Source organism: Mastigoproctus giganteus, chromosome 10 (genome assembly GCF_048544385.1).
Source record: "Mastigoproctus giganteus isolate SK-2022 chromosome 10, ASM4854438v1, whole genome shotgun sequence".
Lineage (NCBI taxonomy): Eukaryota > Metazoa > Arthropoda > Arachnida > Uropygi > Thelyphonidae > Mastigoproctus > Mastigoproctus giganteus.
This window is the reverse complement of record NC_143584.1, coordinates 30,775,626-30,792,256: the sequence shown is the minus strand read 5'-3', so window position 1 is coordinate 30,792,256 and position 16,631 is coordinate 30,775,626. Positions and strand designations below refer to the sequence as shown.

The 16,631-nt window shown below is 38.4% G+C and overlaps 1 long non-coding RNA gene across 1 annotated transcript in view; it reads right to left on the bottom strand.

Moving 5' to 3' along the window:
- Nucleotides 1-1,268: 1,268 nt before the first annotated feature.
- The window catches only part of LOC150078929 (uncharacterized), a 55,947-nt gene continuing 40,584 nt past the window's right edge, over nt 1,269-16,631 (bottom strand). Inside the window, exon 3 of the long non-coding RNA XR_016547531.1 lies at nt 1,269-1,998. This is a non-coding gene — a long non-coding RNA (uncharacterized LOC150078929). The remainder of the gene's footprint in view (nt 1,999-16,631) is intronic.

The following is a 16,631-nucleotide window of genomic DNA, read 5'->3' as shown; positions in this document are numbered from 1 at the left end:
GCTTGCTTTCTTGCATCATTTGCCACTACTAATACCAGTTTGGTTTGTTAGCGTCAGCACATCTAAGTCTTGGTTGAAGATATATAAATCAGTTGCGTCAATCTGCTATGTGACTAACTTAAAGAGGAAGTTAAGTTCTTCTCTGCCGGTAGTTAAATCCAAGTGTTATTCTACTGCCAGATAGTATCGCCGTTCCAGTTGCCTCTTAAACTTCACCAGACTCTCAGCCTCTAGGAAGGTGATTTATTCGAGCTGTCGACAACACGCTTACCAAATGCAATCTTTCTCAGTCTGTTAGATTCTCGAACAGTTTGCACTCGTCCTTAGTATTGTACTTCTCTAAATAAAAGGCACTACTCCAATGGAGAAGCACTTTCCACTGGGGCAATGCCTTTTGTCTAACGTAGCGCAATATCAAGGCAATTCGTGGCAAAGCTGCCTACGTGTCACTAAAAAAAGTGAACTGGGTCAGCAAAACGAACTACATGTGAAGGAAGAAAGGTGGTGGGGGGCGAGAATTCCAGAAAATAAGCGAAAAAAATTACTGTATCAAGTAACACGAAAAGAAGCGGTCAAACAGCGGATGTCCTCTCGGAAGCAGAAACACGAGAGCGAATATAAGCTACGATCCTGAAGCAGGACGCACGTAGATTCAAGTATTTCTTTTGAAGATGGAAATACGCAACTTAAGCTTAAAGGACGTTGAAATCACAGAAGGCCAAAGGTGTACGTGGATCTGATGTCCCACGTTTTATTAAAATCCTCACTCAAAGGGTTCGCTGAACCACAATAAACTCAAACGCGTGTACTGATGATCCAAAGTCTACCTTTGGACAGTATAGACGGATCACCACTTGTTACTGCTCGTCAGAGAATTGGGTTCGAATCCCGTTGGAGACTGGAACCGTTTCAACCGGTTTTTAATATTTTGGGTACGTAATGTAAATAAATTAATTTAATCTGTTCTTAACTAAAGTAGCTTTTTTATAATAATTACTCTTCCCATTTATGAATCTCATCTGGTACACTTGTTAAGAAATATTTATTCTCGAATAAGAAGTCTGGGATGTCCAGTTGGGATTTATTCATTGAAGTCAGCGCTTCTTGGTGATTGAATGAATAGAAAACGGGATGCTTTTCAGTGGGAAAGTAAAAATATATATTTTCTGTATTGCGGGAAAATTGTATTCAGAAAGTTTATCAGAATGCAGAAGGAATTCTTGTATAAATGAATCTGGTTTTCAATAAAAAAGGAGCACAGACAAATCTAATCAGACATAAATCACCTTTAATTAATACCATTGAAATATCGATACATTATTTTTACGTTTATAGACTTTTGGCTATCCACAAAACTATTTCATAAATAGATCAACATTAATTGTACATCTCACGATCTTTATATAATTCATGACTAATTTTCATACACTTACATATTTATAAACAACCACAATCTAAATTCAATCAATCAATCTACACGAACATCGAAGCCACTCAATAACATCGCAATATACTTTATAATTTAATTAATTTACATATTTATAAACGACACAACCAACGAGGCTAATACACACTGACCACTTTGATATTCAACATTTACAATATTGAACTAACCATTGAGATATACACGACAAGACAAGTCTGAACTGAGACCGAACACTTAAGTTTTACATGCAAGTGCACATGAACGACAGAAAGTAACAGTTTATGACATTTAATGTGACATGATTCGTGAATCATGATAGTAACTATACACCAAGTTAGCTGCCCATACTTCTCAACACCTCTGCTCAATTTGAATCGTTCTTACTGCAGAGCTACAAGAATACCGAAATGGGAAGAGAGATAGATAGATAGAGAGAGAGAGAAAACCAAGTAGATGTAATGTTACCAAGGAACCCTAGAACTTCTTGAACCATCTCTTGAGGTAGATGAAGGTTTTTATGTGGCTCCATCCCAGGAATCCATCAGGGTAGAAAACTCTTCATAATGAGTTCCCTATAAGAGTAAATCGTAGATGTAATATAAAACACTATTTTACAAATTATATATTATTGTATGAAGTACCAAATAGTAAATAGCATTCTCCACTGGAGGACGCTTTTTATTTAAAATTAGTGCAATACGGAGGCAACTCGTGGCGCAAACCTAATCTATCCAGATTAAATTAAGACTGACGTCATGGCACGATGTCCTTACCGGTCAAAGAACATTAAAGCAACGAATGTATCCTTCCGCGAAATTCGGGGATGAAAAGTGCTATGATAGAACAATTGGCAGATTACTCTTTGGTGATGTCACTATTCGTCATAGGGTTGCTCAGCTACTTGGCCACTCTCATTATCTCTTAAAGAAATGGAAGGTTAACCATTTGGGTTGTAATTTGTTTAATTATGAGTATGTACGATCCTCCCCTGAAGCCTTGCTCTCCTTCTTACTGCTACGTGCAGAAGGAGGCCATGTCCTACTTTTAGAGTAATGTGTTACAGCTCTCGTACCATGCGAATGTCGCCTTAAATTTACTTGGAGATCATTTAACCAGAGTATTTCATATACTGTAACACTATTGGCTTGTAAAGGTTGATGAAACTTCGGCCTACATGATTGAAGGCCACATCTTTGGGATCCCTTAACTTTCGGCCAAGGGTTGTTAGATAATGACTTGTTGAAACTAAGGAGTGTGGATACAGGCGACTTTCTCGATTAGATTTTTTTGAAGATGGACATTTAATTTTATCTAAACACCATATTATAAAAAGTAAAAGGTTTGAACGAAATTCTGTTTTTTAGCTGCTATATTTAATAAAATAAATTAGTTTAGAATAATGAAATTAAACTAAAGAAACAGAAAGAAAATTTGAAAACTAAGATTTTGTTTGATGGTGCTTTTAAGTCAAGGTTGAATTCAAGAAATTAAATAAAAGCACCACCAGAATTTTCGGTCGCATTCGAATCATTTATGAAAGGGGCATTTGTCAACAAATGCTTTCGTGATCTGTGGCAGCCATTTTGTACTCTGGCCCTCAGACCTCAGAAAGGTGATTCTGAGATTCCAGTAATGCCAGCGCAACTGTCACCCATCTAACGGTTGTTACTATCATTAAATATTCTCTCATTTCGCACGCTTCGTGGCATGCGTGATTCGAGGATGCTGTTTTTATGCACCCTTCCGGCCTTGCAGCCAAATCTATGCAGGAAGTGACGTCAAGACACCTAAAGGAGCGCCATAAATATTTTATGCTACCTCTACAGCCGTCTCCAAGGCTACAGAACAGCTACACCCAGATGAAACACTGAGGTGTGTCTGCGCATGTGTAGAAGGGGTAAAAATCGAGCAGACGACCATCCTCCCGTCTGCACAGCCGCTGCAAACGCAACATATAGATTGCCGTCATTTTCACGGTTTTGGCCTCAAGAAGGTCGCTCGCAGGAGGCATCGGAGAAAGGGGAGGGGTGAGCAGATCGGGAGGTTGGGGGGAGAAGACGGAAAAGAAGAAGAAAGAGGGTTGGGCTAACTGTCGCAGGAGTCCTTTGTCGAAGGACAAAGTCCGCTCGCAGAGACACCTGGAGGCGTGATTGCTAGACAAGTGTGTAAGAGCTGCACGGGCCGGACTCCTTCGACAGTTAGCCTCCGATTTAATCCGAATATACGGAGGGTAAGGTGTTCTTTCATAGAGCAGGAGGGGAGGAAAGTGAGAGTGAAAAGACTGACCCAGATTTGTAAGAAAAGACAGAACGCGGAAGAAGTTGTGATTATAAAAAAAAAAGAGAAAAAAAAACTGTTTCCATTGGAGTAACGGCAAAGGGGCGAACAGGTTTCATTCTGGGTTCCGCACCCCAAATGTAGGTCACCTAAATTACTGCGGTTTCCTGTAAAGATTATCTGCCGTTACGCAGGGAGAGCAGCCTTAAGTTGGTTTCATTTTCATGTCTAAGAAAGAAAAAAAAGAAAAGAAAAAAAGATCCAGCTCAAGGTTCCACGTGGTTGGCCTTAATAGCTAAAGTAATGTCATTTAATGTATTTAAACTATTTACGTATCTTTGTGTCTGGGATAAAGTGGAGAAAATATGTTTATAATGCAATAAAGTGACTTCTAGTTGAAATTAGGTGGATTCATTTCGACATCAGTGCAATCTTTATGTCCAAAAAAGGACCAATTTAGCTAAAAAACAACTCAGTACAATTTAAAGTCATTGGTAAAAAAGGTGGATCGTGCAGCTGAGATTACCTTAGTAAGGAGTGTCTCAGAAATTAATGGTCGAGGTTCTATACTAACATGTTTTAATTCTCTGGTATATTGAGCTAAAATCTGGCTGGTAGCCACATCGAAAAATTTAAGTGTCCTCAGAAGAAGGATGGTGTTGAGATGAAGGTCTGGATGATTGTATACAGGCTCTTAAAAGTCTTACCATGATCCACGTAGTCAGTATAAACCACGATTCTCTACAATCTTGGAAAAATTCCAACGCTTTCTTCGCTTTCAGATGCTGGATGAAAAACCAGAGATACTTACCACTAAGTATTTGTTTATGTTTAGAAATTGTATGCATCTAGGATGGCTTGCATGTACTCCGAATCCCGGGGTTCATGAAGGAGGAATCGAACCTAAAATTTCTCTAATGGTTACACCCCAGCGTAGCCGTTACGTTTCCACAGGAGCAGGATTGAACACATTGACACCACTTAGAAGTTTGACTTGTTAAGGATTAAAAGAGAGCAATAGAGGTGCTTATTTTCATCTCTGATGGATCTCTGTCTTAACTCACACTTTCACCCTCTTTCTCTGATGTTCGAAGAATAAGAAGTCTGAGGTACTTTCAAATATTGGACAATATTTTTCTAGCACCACCACCGGGTACCAATAGAAAGTTATGATCAATGGGGACTGGAGAAGCGCCTTTTTTATCGATGACCTTAATGTTTATACACGAAAACTACTGTAAGGTGGTGTCAGTTAATAGTAGAACTCTAATGGTTAACTCGTTAACAAAAACTGCCAGTTTTTATACGCGCTGTATAAGGAAGAGACGTGCGAGGAAAAATAAACCATTCCAAATGCAAAATAAATAATTTAAAAAATAATGGAACTCGCAGCGTGTTATTTCTAAGCGCATGCGCTGCTTATTATGCAGAGTTCAAGATGTCGGCTTCATTGCAGTCAAGCACGATTTAGGTACAATCTGTAAGTCGTTTTCTGAGAGTGAGAAATGTATCTAATTACATTGTTTCTACAGCTGAAAAAGAATCCCTCAAACGTTATCGACACTTATATCGTTTTTCACAAGGACATGTATATACATGTCCTTGTGAAGTGATGTCACAATCTCGGCGATTAACTTTCACAAGAGAAAAAAAAAAATGTACTGCAATGTGTTTCTCTTTTCTAGATGTTAAATCTCAGTTCTCAGGCTTCCTCCAACTGTGCAGATCACAGAGGTCAATGAAACTTCGACAGATACTTCTTTATAATTAGCTTAAATCTTTCCTTTGCTTTTTAATCTCCTTTGAAGATTCAAAGGGCGATTTTTGAACGCCTAAGTTAACTGGTTCCTCCGTAGTGTCTATTAGAGGTCTTTGTATAATCCAAGATCCGAAAGATAGGGGAATGTTTGAAATATCGGTGGTAGTTTCTCTTTGGATCTGCAGATGAGAATCTCAGTTTAATGAGAAAACATATCCCGATCAAAGTGCTTTGACATTGCGACACGCACATTTTTTGTTGTCTGCCTGTCTACAGTCTAGACTCCAGATTCTTACAACTATGTCAGTTCAGGGTAGGGAAAGCCAATCTTTATATAATCAAATAAGAAACCGAACTCAAACCGAGCTTAAGAAACCGAACAGTATGTTCTAAAGATGCTCAGTTTCAACGTCGTCTACAACAGAATAAAATATTAACGTTCAATAAAGATGCTTCTTATAGGAGACCTAAAAAACACTTCCAAGACATCGCTCAACCATTTTTGTATATTAAGATTAAACCTCAAGAATAAATTTTACTTTTCTTGTTGAGAAAAAATGAAAAGGTGATTGGGAAAAGCAACTAAATTTTAATTTAATATTTATGGTTATTGAAAGCATTTCGTTTTATTTCAATAATTAAACATGTCATGGAGTCAACCTGGAGACTATAAATCGCCTAAGACGTTCTCAGATCTACAGAAAGATGCATGAAGAGGTGAAAGGGCGAAAGAAATGTTTAATCACGTTTCAAAATTCACGGTGGAATTTCTTTCCATAGATTGGTCCATCGAATATTAATACGTATACAAGAAAATATTGAAAAGAAATCCTGTCCATCAGCTGAACCACAGATCTCTAGTGAACAAAACATGTTTAGAATTTTTAACTGATAATTTCAACTAAAGAAGTCAACGTAAAAATTAATTGATGATTCTCATCCACGTTAAGCTATTTCACTATAAGATAATAAGAGTTAAGTTTATTTTTCATGATATAACGTGGGACAGACACACGCATATTACATCAAAGCTTATTTGCATCCAAGGCTCTCTTTAATTCTAGATGGGATATCATCAAGTTGCCGATGTACTAATAAGAATCCAGAGGGATGCTATCACTGTGTGTACCAAATTATTAAAAAGACCGTCTAAACTAATGGTCTTTGTGTCCTCGTCGTGTTCTCCTTTTTGTCCATCTGAGAAATGTAGGTATATTTGAGAATCGATGGCAGAATTCATTCCTTAAGTGACTATTAATTAAATGTACTAGCTGATTTTGAAGGACTACAAAACTGTTTTTCCATAGCAGCATCGGAATTCTATCAACAAAAACTTAAATCAGAAGGAAACCTATTTTAACACATAGGAATCCATTCGAATCAACTGTAAATTCAATGAATGTCTGACGCTGGAATCTTCTACTTGAACATTCTGGAGGGAGGTGTTTATTATTTATATAAGAAGTTCCTGAACGTTCTGGATGTGTTCATATACGGCTATAAGATAATTTATAAATTCTGCAGCAGTAGGAATATGGTAGGAGTGATTAGATCTTCCCACTGTGCTCTGCTAATGATGACAAAACGGCCTAAGATCTTCTTTAAGTGATGTGTACAGTAGATTGTCCTCATATTTCCTATAGCAGTTATTTATACATTTATTTAGTTATTTATTAATTTTGGTAGAATTTTTCCATGAAATTATAACAAAATGCTACTTTTATCAGACCTCTATATTTAAATACATGTTGAAAACACTATTGAAAAGGGCACTGTGGTAAAAAAAAAAAAAAAAAAAGTCCACTAAACACTCTCCTATCATTGTTAAAAGCTGATCTACGATGGGTCAAATTTTCTTTGATTTTCTTGCAGATCCCTCTACTTTAGTCTCTCATCAGCATCTAGCAATAGTCAGCCATCATGTTGACATTCCACCTCCCCTGGTACCTCATCTCCGTGTCTTTAATGTCCTGGTGAAACCTGTTCTTCACTAACACTTCCTGCATTTTCTGGGAAGTAATCGATGTGGGAGCGTAAAAATGTACCCTGGCACTCATGTTGCAGCACAGCTTCTTGAAGTTTTCCGACATATTTTCAACTATAATTCTTGTAGTCTGGATTCTTGTTGTTCTCTAAGAAGTTATCAACAACAGACCTGAAGTTAATCCATGCCTCTTTTTCTCTTTCACCAACTGTTTCATAAAACCCAGTTCGATGTGCAAGGGTGGGAGGACGACAGTGGTTTATGAACTATGTTCTCTGATCCAAGCAACAAACTGGCCCTCTTTGGCGAAAGCCAAAGAGGAGTAGTTTGTTGCCTGGATCAAAGAACATCCTTGACATCCTAGTATTCACTCCATGGGACAGTCGGGCAGACTGTTCGACTCACACAAAAAGCAAGGCATTTTATGTAGCCAGACTGCTGTCCAAGTAACATGCCTATCACTTTAAAGTCAACACAGACCAACCAATCATGTTCTTCATACTTATTTACATATTTGAAAATAACTTCTTCAAATTATAATACATTTCTGTCAAATTCACAGAGTGAATTTCAATGAATTCCAATGAACTACTGGAATTGACCCATATTTATTTCCATTGTAGAGCAACATAAAATCTCCTCTTTCATGAGTCAATAAAAAGTCTTCCCTGCGTATGATTGTAACTAATTCCTAAATTGTTCATTAAGTCATTTATGTTACTGCAAAAAAAAAAAAAAAAAAACATAGAATCGCGCTCAGAAAAGTAGGGGACTAGTTCTTGTTCTCCATGTCTGTACCATGAGAAAATGTCTCATGTTGTAGAGGCTTTTTTTGATTTAAATCTACAACCAAGGAGTGCTGCAGATTCCTTTCGTAAACTTAAATCTCTTACCAGATCATTCAGTTCATGCAGTGGAAACTATTGAGAACTGGACTCACTGGACATACACCGATGAGCCAAAATATTATGACCAGCGAGTCAACAAATAGTGAACAGCGAGTTATGCAAATCGAATCAACTGCAGGTGAATTACGGAGCGTGCGCGTGTCCGGACACGATATAAAAAACACCTGATACTGAGCTCCGTTAATCAGTGTTACTCTTGTTCTTCAGATGGGAAAGGCACCGGACTTAAGCAAGTTTGACAAAGGCCAAATTGTAATGGCCAGACGACTGGGTCAGAGCATATCCGAAACGGCATGGCTGGGGATGCTCACGGTCAGCCGTAGTTAGCACCTACTGAAAGTGGTCCGAGAAGGGGAAACCCACGAACCGCCGTCGAAGTGGGCGAATGCTCTCCCGAATGGTAAGTGACAACAGAAAAGCGATTGTGGCGCAACTCGCCGGTCATTGGAATGCTGGTGACGGGAGTAATGTCTCAGAACACACAGTACATCGAACCCTGCTGAAAATGGGGCTGCGTGGCCGCAGGCCGCTTCGAGCGCCCATGATAACCACGGTTCACCGGCGACAGCGCCTGCAATGGACATGCGAGTATCGAAACTGGACCTTCAATAATTGGAAGAAGGTCGTATGTCCGATGAATCACGTTTCCTATTGCACCATGTGGACGGCCGGGTACGTGTGCGTCGTTTACCTGGGGAAATGATGGCTCCTGGATGCACCGTGGAACGAAAACAAGCCGGTGGCGGCGGTGTCATGCTTTGGGCAATGTTCTGCTGGGATACCCTGGTCCAGTCATCCATGTGCTGGGCACTCTACCACCTACCTAAACATCATTGCAGATCAAGCACATCCTTTCATGGCAACAGTCTCCCCCTCTGGCGGTGCCGTCTTTCAGCAGGATAATGCCCCATGCCACACTGCCCGGATTGTTCAAGACTGGTCTGTGGAACATGAGGAAGACTTCCAGGTATTGCCGTGGCCTCCAAATTCCTCAGACATCAATCCCATAGAGCATCTGTGGTTTGTGTTGGAACAACAACTCCGATCTTCGGCGTCTCAACAATGGACCTTACAGGAGTTAAAGGATCTACTGGTTACGTGTTGGTACCAGATACCACAAGACATTTAGAAATCTTGTAGCATCCATGCCTCGCCGGGTATGAGCTGTTTTGGCTGCACGTGGAGGAGCAACATCATTTTACTATCAAAGACATTTTACTCAGTTTTCAGCACAAATTCGACACGATAACCTCAAAAATAAACCGAGCTCACACTGATAAGCACTGCTGCTTGGAGTTCTTGAGGCCAAGAAACAAATGACTGAAGGCAATGTTGAAGATTTAGTTTACAAGTTCCCAGAATTTACTCCTAACTTAATACATTCAATAACACAACTCATGACATCAACTTTTGAAATTTTTAATAATTTTTTAAAAAACTTAATTTTTTAATGTGATAGAAAAAATTTCAGAAACGAATAACGTTTCTGAAATCAGCGTAACAAAACTGAGTCTTTTTAACTCAGTTTTGTTAAATTAAGCGCCACTGTTATTGGATACATCTAATCTAATTACACTACTTAAAAATATTTAAATGATAGCAACACCATGTCGTTTCCAGCAAGTTCTTTGTACAATGGAACAATTTCTTCCAGTATAAAACATCTTCCCTTGTAATTGGATCTTCGAATCATCCATTGGCAACATCCCAAAGCATTCACTAACATCACCCAATGAAAACTTAGAAATAATAAAGTCCTTCCTTAATCAGTTTTCGGAGTATTACTAAATCCTTTGAAATCTCACCATTGTTTTTCTAGATTAATATATTTATTTTTACAGTCTTCTCTAAATGAAATCATTTGTAAGACCATAAAGTATGAAGTTTGGAGTATTTGATAAATTAATACTTTATACTACACGGATTTCCTCACTAACAAAAGAATTCGTGCAATCTCTCCAAAATTAAATCATTTCAAGGTCGCGAACTAGGCTCTAATGATCTGGGGATTATAATTTCCTAATATACTTCTAACATCAAAAGCGAAACATTTAAAAGCTACCAATCTTTGGTGTAATGATATAAATATAAAAACTCTAGCAGTTATACTTGATATTTCAAAGGCTTTTGATTGTGTTTGGCATAAAGATCTTTTAAATAAGCTCTCATCTTATGGGCTGCAAGACTGCTTTTGCAATTCGGCATCCAGTTTTCTCTCTGACCGTTGCAGATAATGGTAGATGGCTTTGTCTTTTCACTTCTCCATTAATGCTGGTGTTACCCAAGGTTCAGTTCTTTCTACCACTCTTTTCCTCTTTTATATTAATGACCTTCTTCCACTAACTGGAAATCCTATCCATAATTTTGCTGATTTGAGCGCATTCCACCATCCAGTTTGAAAAAAAAAAAAAAAAAACATGCTCTACACTAATGGTTTCAACTTCTCGAATAACCACCAATTCCTTAAATGACGATCTCCAGGAATTTTTATACTGGAGAGAAGAAAACTTAAACTTCATCTTTCTAAAACCTTTTAAATCCTTCACTACTGCCTTCTTTCTCGCAAAAAACAGTTTACATCTGCCATGCTCATCTTTGATGACGGTTAAGTTTCTCGATAAGGTCACAAATCTATATTAGGGATTACTATGAATTGTAATCGCTCCTTCTCTCTCTTGCATAACCATGACACATTAAAAATATTGCTTCTTCTATGTCAAAGAAAATTACGAACAAAAAAAAGAAAACCTAAAAAACTGAGTTCTCCTTTCGCTTTCGGATTTGCTTTTCTTCTAATCAACTACTCACTCTGTGCAAATCTCAAATCCTCGCTACCATCGGATATTGTTCTCACATCTGGGATGGTGTCCCCTAAAACTCTCACGGGTTTCTAGACTATTCAAACTGGGCTGTCCGATCAGGTCAATTAATAACCCCATCTCTTACAAGTCTCTCCACTCTCTGTTTCATAGATGTTCAGTTTCTGTTGCATGCCGTTTTTCCTATAGATACTTCCAGGGAAAAATTTTCTTTGGAATTGGCATCTGCAGTTCTCCCAGTCTCTTCCCAACCATTCCGAACACGTGCTGCAGCCAGCCAGTCACCTTCCTTGCGGGGAACAGAAGGGGTGAAATTTTGTTGTGTCACTATGACTGAAGCTACTTGAATCTGAAGAGTTGTTGGTTACCTCGATGTACATTTGGAAAAATGCACATCGAGGATTCGATGGGATTCGAATTCAGGTCTTTTCCATCTAGTGGGGGGAGGACGGCGATCCTACTAACTGTGCTATCCACGAGGGCTTAGGTAACTATGAGTGAGGTATGTGTGACGCAATCGCGCTAGTATAGTTTCCTTCTTTCTATTAGTAATATAATAGTATTGACCACATAGTGCAAAGAAGCCACAGACTTTTGCTGCACTAGCCGAAAAAATAATAGACAAGAAAATGCAAATTATTTGCTTTCCTCCTCACATAGGTAACTATCCAGTTGACCTTTGAATTTTATTCAACCTGTTAAACTCAAACACCCGTGAAGACAATCCCTTCCAGTGATCGATGACTCGCTGGCCAAAGCAAAACTTCCTACAATGTAATCTAAAAGTCAAACCTTGTAATTTGAATTTATGACCACAAGTTCTAGAATTCTCTATAACAATGAAAATTCGGCATTCATTCTTTTTACTAATCCTTCTCAGAGCCTTATACACTTCAATCAGATCACTTCTGAGGTGCCTGGTTACCAAGTTCTGTAGTTCACATATACAGAGTCTCTCCTCATATGGTCACCCTTCTGCCGATCTCACCATGCGAGTTCCCCTCTTTGAATCCTTTCAAGAAGCTCAATGTATTTTTTCAGATGAGGTCTCCATATCTGAACTTAGTATTATGACCTTCCTATCTCTACAGGATAACGTTCGATAAATTGTCGATAGGACACCACGGGCTTTGTTTTTTACACTGCTCAGAATACTTCTTATTCCCCCGAATTATAACACCCAGATCCCTGTCTTCCTCCACTGTTTTTAATTCAACCCCACCGAGTGTGTATAATTTATTTGTGGGTTTCTATTTCCCAAGTGTAAGACCTCACACTTAGCGGAATTAAAACACAGCTGCCTCTTTTCTGACCATTTTTGCAGCCCGTTCAATTCAACCCGAAGGAGCGCTGCTTGGCATTGATCATTAGCCACTCTACCGATCTTCATGTCGTCTGCAAGTTTTGATATCAAGCCTTTAGTCCCATCCTCGATGTCGTTTTTGAAAATAGGAAACAACAGTGGTCCAAGAACCAGTCCTTGGGGAGCAGACTTCTAACTTCACACCATTCTGAAGAATATCCATTAATCACAACCTCTGTCTTCTGCCCTGCAGCCACCCAGCAATCTTTCTTACAATTTTTCTAGTAATCCCAACACCTTCCAGTTTATACAATAACCTCTCGTGCGGGACTCAGTCAAATGCCTAGCTAAAATCGAAATAAACCATATCGAAAAACCATATCCTCCAAGGATGTTTTCAGATGGACAGGTCTAGGGGGAATTAGAGTTCACCAAGAGTGCTACTTCTCCGTGGCTGTATTAGAGGAGCTTCTATCTTTTTCTATACATGGTGTAGTGTTTAGATATTGCATATGTTAAGTTTGTTTCTTGTATGCATGCTGTTACAGTATTATATGCATTTAGGAGATCGTAGAGGTCATATAAATTAACAAGAAGTCCACGATAATTCTATTGAATCACTGTGTGCATTGTTTGATTTTAATCGATGTGTCTGCTTATTTAAGGGAGATATTTTTTTGATTAAGCCTGTGTTTTTTTTCTTTCTTTGTGAAGGTTGCCCTTTCCGTGTCAATGTCATCCTCTGGATGATTTCAAGAACCATATCGTCTTCGTAAACGTCCATGGTATCAGATATAAATTTATGTGTGTTGCTTCTTTCAGGGCTCTTGGTTCATTCTGTTGGTTGCTCATTCGGTTTCATATCTGGAGGTATTGTTATAGGCTCTTGAGTAGCATATTTGGAGTTAGATTGTTCTTTTGATGAGGAGAGGAGTGATATAGCTCGACCAGATGTCGAGATATTTGGAGGGACTGAGCTGCGTTTCACTGTTACAGTTTGCGTGTGTGTTCTTTTCATCCGTAAGAAGCACAAGTTGGTAAAGCTCTGCAGACAATTTGGGAATGACCAAATTTTTGGCACTTAAGGCACCGTATTGGGAATATATGGTCTTACTTGGCATCTGGGGTAACTAGCTTTTATGGTGGTGGGAGGATTTGGGATTTTAAATGTGAGTGTCATTGTCTGAGTAGGAGCAGCTTCTTTTTTAATGAAAATTCTTTTGGCGTGTACCACATTTTGATCTCTTAATTAATGGACAAGTTCATCTTCCGGTACATTTAACAGATGCCATTATGATGTTGCCCCTTTAGAAGAGTTTAAGGTCCATTTTTTCTCCTTTTAGCTCTGTGGGATGGCTTACTTCTCCCAGGTTTCCAGCTCCGCACAAGGAGGCAGGAGCAGTGCCACCAATGATCAAGCGATAAAGAGAGGTTAGCTGTTAATAAGCTTGTTCTATATACAAGAAGAAATGTGTCTTTCCTTTTTGACTTCTTTACTTCAGAAGAGCAAAATTAAATGACTGTGGAAATTAGAAGAATAACACTATAATAATCAGCCACGCTTTAAGAAAATCGCTCAAAATCACTCAGAAATCGCTACAGTGACTCGCTTGGAACTTGGAGCCGAATACCATATATGCAAATTATCAAATAGGCGAGTAGTCAGTGTGATATAAGCTGTTATTAAGTTGCTTATTTCTGTTTTCCTTTGTCATTGCTTCAACAGTTACATAGCCCTTTATTGGATAATAGTCTGCCTCATATGCTCAAGATCTTATGAAGTTTCCCTACAATGCCGAAATGCTTCTCTGGTCTGCTAATCTTCCTGATTTGTCTCCTGTTGAGTATGTTTGAGACACGATGAGACAGCTGCTTAGAGCCATGTCGCAACCAATCCAAACCACAGTGGTTTTAACGAAACAGTTAATCCGGCCGTAAAGGGATATTTCTCACGAGGATATCAAGGAGCTTTTTGACTCACTGGCAAGATTCAAAGCGACTTGCCCATCTGCTAGAGGAGAAGAGGCGATAGTTTGTATTGATTTAAAAGTATACTGAATAAATAAAGATATTTTGCTCAGGTGTTTTGATTCTATCTTGATTTGACTTTGCCTACGTACACATCAAAGCACAGTTAAAGTAAAGCAATATAACCATCCAAAATCTAACAGCAGTATGCCATTCCATCTACCTACATTAAATTAAATTTATCATGATGCAAAATCACTACGGTTTTTACAACAAAATCGGTTGTGCCACAGATGACTCTATATAACTTCTTGGAACATACCTGGAATTCAGCCCACTCTTTTAGAGAGGATTATCCTTGGTGTGCAGGGAGAAACACAGCACATGTTTTATACTTCCATGTAAAAGAGAAAGATATTTACATACTCCATTGATATACTTCACAGATTCCAAATATACAGAAAATTCAATTCATTTTTGTGTTCCAAATTTATAATGGAGTCTCTCAAAATCTCATTGAATATGATAACAAAGTTGAACTGACAAGACTGTGGTCATCTCCATCGTTCGACATGAAAATGGAAACATCTTAAACTTATTATATTTAAGGAGAAACCCACAAGAAACTTAAAATATTATTCAGAAACATCACATGTCAAATTCATCTTATACCATCAACTACTTCCTAAATGCATCTGATGCCATCGACTGTTCCATCAATTTAAAAGCAGACTGAAGGTCTGGGATTTGCATCTGCAATTTAACCATTATCTCCATTTAAGTTTACTAATCTGATTGGCATGTTCTGTTTTCTTTTTCTCGTAGGCATGAAAATGAATTCCAAAGCGGATTGGAAGCGTCCATAATTGTGCAAGAATTTTGATTGTGTTATGGTTGCGTTTCTTTGTAATTATTATTTAGAATCAAACCATTTTGCTCAATAGAAGTGTCGATTTTAATTTATACGAAACACAAGCTTGGTGCTTCTAGTGTCTGAATGTGTGTTCGGTGAAGAAGATATTCATTGATTAAAAACCCAGACGTCTAACCGGTGTGTGAGAGTTCAAGAAAGGCCCGAGGACAGCATTTTTGATAACAGAAATTTGTAACAATGATCAAAGACACGAAACCTACGAAGATGTGATAGCACTAACGAATGTATCATTGAGAGGGTAGACTATGGTCCTCAAACTGTGTCCAGGCACCTTCGTTTGCCACAACCTTTCAAGCGTACCGTGAATACAGTGACTTTTAATTCCAAATTTTAGAAACTATTGGGGTAGTCTACGAGAGCAATAACTGTCTTGTTCTTTTGTAAAAGGAGACTAGCGAGGACCCGACAAATAATTAGAGGAATCTTAGGCGAAAATGACGTGTGGCCCTCACAAATATGAGCTAAATATTCCTGTTATTTATTATTACAATTTTTTCTATTATACTGTTATATTACTACGTCACGCGAAATGCGGGGTCCTCTAAAATGCGGATCACTGAGTTCGCCTCGTTGGCTGATGTCAAATCCTTCCCTGATTCTTGTTTTCCATAGACTGTTCAAAAAACTTCCAACTTACGATCCTTTCCTAATATGTTTTGAAAAGCCAATTTTGCCTATAATTACAAACCAAATTATTAGTGATACCTTCTATAAAGACGTCTGAATACCTTGTTTTGATATCTTTCTGTCAACTATGATGTTAAAAAGTTAACGACAATCAATTATCATAGTTTAGTAGGAGAGTTTATGTCCTATAAAAATTTCCTGCAGTGCATCTGCAGGTTTACTTCGAAGAGAAGGAGGAAGATCTTCTGCCTTCCTCAAAAAAAATTCTTGAAATCTGCATGCTTGGTTTCTCTCCATTAACAAAATTTTTTTCACAGTCCTCTCTACAGTGGAAAATCACATGATCATTGACTACAAGGACTGAGGCTATTTATAAATTCACAAAGTGATTTAGCATAAGAATTTGTGGATGTACTATGGATTCACTCGACTACGGCGAACTGTGGATCACTTTTAGGCCCCATTACTCCAATACTGTCGGATTCCTGGCAAGACTACGTGCGTTCCAACTGTGTCGTTTTTAGGCGGAACCAGGATGTTAGCTTGTCTTCAAGCGAGGACAAATCCTTGTCTCCCTCATTCAGTGGTAGACAAATTTTCAGTTGGATGAATAACTGATTTTGTTC